Source organism: Physella acuta, unplaced genomic scaffold (genome assembly GCF_028476545.2).
Source record: "Physella acuta isolate Inbredline_101_S28 unplaced genomic scaffold, ASM2847654v3 ptg000098l, whole genome shotgun sequence".
NCBI lineage: Eukaryota > Metazoa > Mollusca > Gastropoda > Physidae > Physella > Physella acuta.
Genome location: NW_026731618.1, coordinates 272,235 through 278,693, shown reverse-complemented (window position 1 = coordinate 278,693; position 6,459 = coordinate 272,235).

Here is a 6,459-nt window from a genome sequence, read left to right as displayed (position 1 = left end):
CCAAGGAGAGTATAGTGCAGGAGGAGAGTACACACGACGCGGGCTGGACCACGGCCTACGGAGTCAGACGGCTCATCTACTCTCCCATCTCGCCGGCCATTGAAAAACTCTTGCAGTTTGACAATGGCTCAAGATGTGAGTTGTGTGTATGTTTGCGTGTGTACTAGTCGGTGTGGGTGTGCGGGTCTGTGTTGACGTGTGTGTATTTGCTTGTGTCTTCTGGTAATTGTCAATAAGTGTGTGAAAAGTTTACATCAATTAAGGCGTTTCAAAGTATTTGAACTTTGAAACGGATGATGTTTGAATCGCACATGGCTTTTGCCACCATCCACCATTTTGTCTTAGTCGACTCGTACTTTTGCCACCATCCACCATTTTGTCCTAGTCGACTCGTACTTTTGCCACCATCCATCATTTTGTCCTAGTCGACTCGTACTTTTGCCACCATCCATCATTTTGTCCTAGTCGACTCGTACTTTTGCCACCATCTACCATTTTGTCCTAGTCGACTCGTACTTTTGCCACCATCCATCATTTTGTCCTAGTCGACTCGTACTTTTGCCACCATCTACCATTTTGTCCTAGTCGACTCGTACTTTTGCCACCATCCATCATTTTGTCCTAGTCGACTCGTACTTTTGCCACCATCCATCATTTTGTCCTAGTCGACTCGTACTTTTGCCACCATCCACCATTTTGTCCTAGTCGACTCGTACATGGCTTTTGCCACCATCCACCATTTTGTCCTAGTCGACTCGTACTTTTGCCACCATCTACCATTTTGTCCTAGTCGACTCGTACTTTTGCCACCATCCATCATTTTGTCCTAGTCGACTCGTACTTTTGCCACCATCCACCATTTTGTCCTAGTCGACTCGTACATGGCTTTTGCCACCATCCACCATTTTGTCCTAGTCGACTCGTACATGGCTTTTGCCACCATCCACCATTTTGTCCTAGTCGACTCGTACATGGCTTTTGCCACCATCCATCATTTTGTCCTAGTCGACTCGTACATGGCTTTTGCCACCATCCATCATTTTGTCCTAGTCGACTCGTACTTTTGCCACCATCCACCATTTTGTCCTAGTCGACTCGTACATGGCTTTTGCCACCATCCACGAAGCCGAGACCTATAGGGACGAACAATGGATTGACATGAGCAGCGTCTACTTCGAGCTGGAGGACGTCAATGTTTTACCGAGGAAACTCAAGTTCAAGGTCGTCTTATTGAAGGACTACTACCCGACGACTTTATATGGCTCGTACTTTGGTGAGAATTAAAAAAAAATGTTAGAGACGACAATGGCTATTGGGGGGGGGGGGCAATATTTAAGTTGGTAGAGCACCGCCCCTGTGGGAGCAAGACGTGTACAGCTAAGATTTCTCTCCCTTTGTTCTGTTCGCCCAGACTACTGTGCCGAGTCCGTGAGCGTGCTGCAGTACAAATTGTCTCAGATCTTTGTTCTATTCGCCCAGACTACTGTGCCGAGTCCGTGAGCGTGCTGCAGTACAAATTGTCTCAGATCTTCATCGACTACTGGAGGCAAGTGTCGGCTGACGACTGTCCGGAGCCGCCCCCGCTGCTGCAGGAAATGCCGACCACCAGCTACGTGTACACCAAGAACGAGAGGAAGTTTGAGCTCAAGTTCTTCTTCCCGCTCATGTTCCTCGGCATATTCTCCCTCACCACCACCTTCATCGTGGAGGAACGGGAGGGCAGAATTAAGGTAAGGGGCGGGGGAATGGAGGGGTAGAGAGCGTTAATGTTACTGTATTCCCCGAGTAGCATAGGGCCTCAGCCATAGTCCCCCGATTTGTCCGGTCTTCGGCTGTAAGTTCTCGTCCCCCAAGACATCCTTGCAGTGTTTAGTTCTTTCATCTTCCCTAGGGGTTCCCGTCAAGCGCCTGGCGTGTCACATGTGTGTCTGCCTGTCGAAGTGTGTGTCCTACCCAGCGCCACGTTCTGCTCCTTATCTGTCCTGCTGGAATCTTGTCCTTCTCCAGATATATTTATGTTAGTCTCTGTCCTGCTGGAATCTTGTCTTTCTCCAGATATATTTATGTTAGGCTCTGTCCTGCTGGAATCTTGTCTTGTCCCTCTCCAGATATATTTATGTTAGTCTCTGTCCTGCTGGAATCTTGTCTTTCTCCAGATATATTTATGTTAGGCTCTGTCCTGCTGGAATCTTGTCTTGTCCCTCTCCAGATATATTTATGTTAGGCTCTGTCCTGCTGGAATCTTGTCTTTCTCCAGATATATTTATGTTAGGCTCTGTCCTGCTGGAATCTTGTCTTGTCCCTCTCCAGATATATTTATGTTAGTCTCTGTCCTGCTGGAATCTTGTCTTTCTCCAGATATATTTATGTTAGGCTCTGTCCTGCTGGAATCTTGTCTTGTCCCTCTCCAGATATATTTATGTTAGGCTCTGTCCTGCTGGAATCTTGTCTTGTCCTTCTCCAGATATATTTATGTTAGTCTCTGTCCTGCTGGAATTTTGTCTTGTCCTTCTCCAGATATATTTATGTTAGTCTCTGTCCTGCTGGAATCTTGTCTTGTCCTTCTCCAGATATATTTATGTTAGTCTCTGTCCTGCTGGAATCTTGACTTGCCCTTCTTCAGATATATTTATGTTAGTCTCTGTCCTGCTGGAATCTTGTCTTGTCCTTCTCCAGATATATTTATGTTAGTCTCTGTCCTGCTGGAATCTTGTCTTGTCCTTCTCCAGATATATTTATGTTAGTCTCTGTCCTGCTGGAATCTTGTCCCTCTCCAGATATATTTATGTTAGTCTCTGGCCTGCTGGAATCTTGTCTTGTCCCTCTCCAGTTCAGGATGTTCATGATATTATAAATAACTTCCAGTTCAGGATGTTCATGATATTATAAATAACATCCAGTTCAGGATGTTCATGATATTATAAATAACATCCAGTTCAGGATGTTCATGATATTATAAATAACATTCAGTTCAGGATGTTCATGATATTATAAATAACATTCAGTTCAGGATGTTCATGATATTATAAATAACATCCAGTTCAGGATGTTCATGATATTATAAATAACATTCAGTTCAGGATGTTCATGATATTATAAATAACATTCAGTTCAGGATGTTCATGATATTATAAATAACATTCAGTTCAGGATGTTCATGATATTATAAATAACATTCAGTTCAGGATGTTCATGATATTATAAATAACATTCAGTTCAGGATGTTCATGATATTATAAATAACATTCAGTTCAGGATGTTCATGATATTATAAATAACATTCAGTTCAGGATGTTCATGATATTATAAATAACATTCAGTTCAGGATGTTCATGATATTATAAATAACATTCAGTTTAGGATGTTCATGATATTTTAAATAACATTTAGTATGTCATGTTAATGATTTCGACAAATAATACGATTTTTGTGATGTGTGGGCCAACATTATCAACTGTTTGAAATGTTGGCCATCCATCATTATAATTCACATTTTGTTATGTGTGGGCCAACATTGCCAATTGTTTGAAACGTTGGCCATCCATCATTATAATTCACATTTTGTTATGTGTGGGCCAACATTATCAACTGTTTCAAACGTTGGCTATCCATCATTATAATTCACATTTTGTTATGTGTGGGCCAACATTGTCAACTGTTTAAAACGTTGGCCATCCATCATTAAAATTCACATTTTGTTATGTGTGGGCCAACATTATCAACTATTTGAAACGTTGGCCATCCATCATTATAATTCACATTTTGTTATGTGTGGGCCAACATTATCAACTGTTTCAAACGTTGGCCATCCATCATTATAATTCACATTTTGTTATGTGTGGGCCAATATTGTCAACTGTTTCAAACGTTGGCCATCCATCGTTATAATTCACATTTATTACACCGGCTCTTTGTTTTAGCAGATTTAAACATAAGTTACAAAAACGGATTAAAATTTCCGGGGGGAGTGGGGCGGACACTTTTGAAAAAATATACATTTTCTATATCAATTCCATTTCGTTCGTTGGTGGGGGGGGGGGGGGGGGGGGGGGGGGGGGTCGGTAGTCTTTCTTCGTGACCGAATAGATGTTGGAAGAAACTCTTGACACAAATCGTACAACACATGAACACACCTACACATAGAACTGTACACCAGTGGAACAGTAAGCGCTGTAACTGTTTACTTAAGTAACCTTTAATAAACGATGTATATATTCAATTCGCCCTTTAATACCTCATTAAAATTGAACACTCAGGATAACCCATACAAACGTTAAACACTCAGGATAACCCATACAAACTTTAAACACTCAGGATAACCCATACAAACTTTAAACACTCAGGATAACCCATACAAACTTTAAACACTCAGGATAACCCATACAAACTTTAAACACTTCAAGTTACTTAGCCCCCCCGCTAATGACCAATGCAACTATAAACACTTACTAAGCTCAGCCAAAATACTGCCCCAAGAGCGATACTTTATTTTCCAATTTTTCCACAACAAAGCGAAGAACTGCTGCGACAATCCCATGTTCTGAAAAATCTAGACGGACATTCACCTACTTTGAACACAACTAGTCTAGTTTTCTGTCGTTTTTAAAGTAAATCTAGAAAACATTAGCGGGATTGCGTACCAAAATACAAAGGTCAAAAACGATCTTGTTTGGTGCGGATATCGGGAAGACCCGGTCAATTTTTTTTCACAGAGAAATGAGCTTTGCAATATACGCAAAAAAATTAAAGGTTACTTGAAATAAATGAAAAGTTGATACAAAATTACGTATTTTATGTAACACTTATATATGAAATTTCGTCAAACTAAATGTATCGTGTTCACAGACACACACAAGGCCCAGTTTTTCCGAATTGATGACGCGTAAATAGAGGCGTAGCGACCCTTCCCGGCGCCCGGCCGGGTACAAACTTTCAATTTGGCGCCCCCCTCGGGAGCAAATTTTCGATTTGCACCCCCCCCCCCCTCATACTTTCGATGTTCACCCCCCCCCCCCTTAAATTGCCATTTTGGCACCCCCTAAGGTCGGCGCCCGGGGACACATGTACCCCCTGCCCCCCCCCCCCCCCCATCGCTACGCCTCTGCGCGTAAAATGCCGAGATTTTGATTAATCTGGATTTATAATTTTTGCCCGATTAAAATAAGTACCCTATACTCCGTATATGTGGAGTAGGCCTACTGGGTGTAAAACGCTCAAAACTGTAACAAGAATGTGCATGTTTTATTTTGTAGTAAAAAATTGACACAAAAATCATTTAATTTTAAAGTTTTTTTTTTTATTTTTTTTTTTTTACATTGAATAATTTCCTTATTAGCTGACCTAGAAAAAGCTGACAATCTAACAAAACAAGTTGTTTTGTGCCTGTCTTGCGACATAGTTAAAAACTAGCATCTATAATAAAAGGCTGCTGGTAGTGTGTCTGTCAGTCATTCCGTCATCGCTAGAGATTCTAGAACTATAAAAGTAAACAACGCAAGCCGTGCATTTTACTTGCATCGCAGCGTCTTATTATAAGTAATGGAGTAGGGTCTATTTATGTAACGACTTAAATAAACAACAGGAAGAAAATATTAAATACACGCACTTTGCTAAAACATCTTAAACAGATCAATGTCAAATATTTTCGCTCATATTTCTAGAAAAGAAATGTTTTTGTTTCTGTTTGTGTTTGTGAGTTGCGTTTGCGTTAGCGTTTGTGTTTGTATTTGCGTTTTCCTTTTCGTTTCTGTTTGCTTTTGTGTTTGCATTGTGTTTGTGTTTGCGTTTGTGTTTTTGTTTGCGTTTGTGTTTTTTTATGTTTGTATTTGTTTTACGCATTGCGTTTGCGTTTGCGTTTGCTTTTTATTTTTTGTTTGTGTTTGTGCTTTTTTGCTGTTTTTTTTTGCATTTGTGTTTGCATTGTGTTTGTGCTAGCGTTTGCGTTGTGTTTGTGTTTGTGTTTTTTTTCTTTTTTTTTTCTTTTGTGTTTGTGCTTGCGTGTTACGTTTGCTTTAGCGTTTTTTTCTTCTTTTGGTTGGGTTATTGGGTTCTTTTGTGTTTGCGTTTGGTTTTTTCTGTTCGCAGGATGGTACATTTAAAAAAAAAAGATTATCCCTGGCGGAGCACGGTTATGCAGCTATTGGCTTATATAGAAAAACATACTTTATTTACACAAACATTCGGGTTTTACCGTTTGTTTTGCATTGTTCGGATTCAGCACTAAACACAAATAATGCGCCTGCATTATTTCATAAAAAAGTTTGCATCTTTAAAAAACAAAGCAAATTTAAAATCAAATTCCCATTTTTTTTTTAAAAATAAAAAAATTATAATTAGTAATATGATGGTCCGTCAATGAGAGTCAGTATATAGATCTATAGGTCAATTAATAAGTGTCATAACGTTGCGTCATTGATTGACAAAAAATGGGAGTCAAGCATCAACTCAACGCCTTACTAT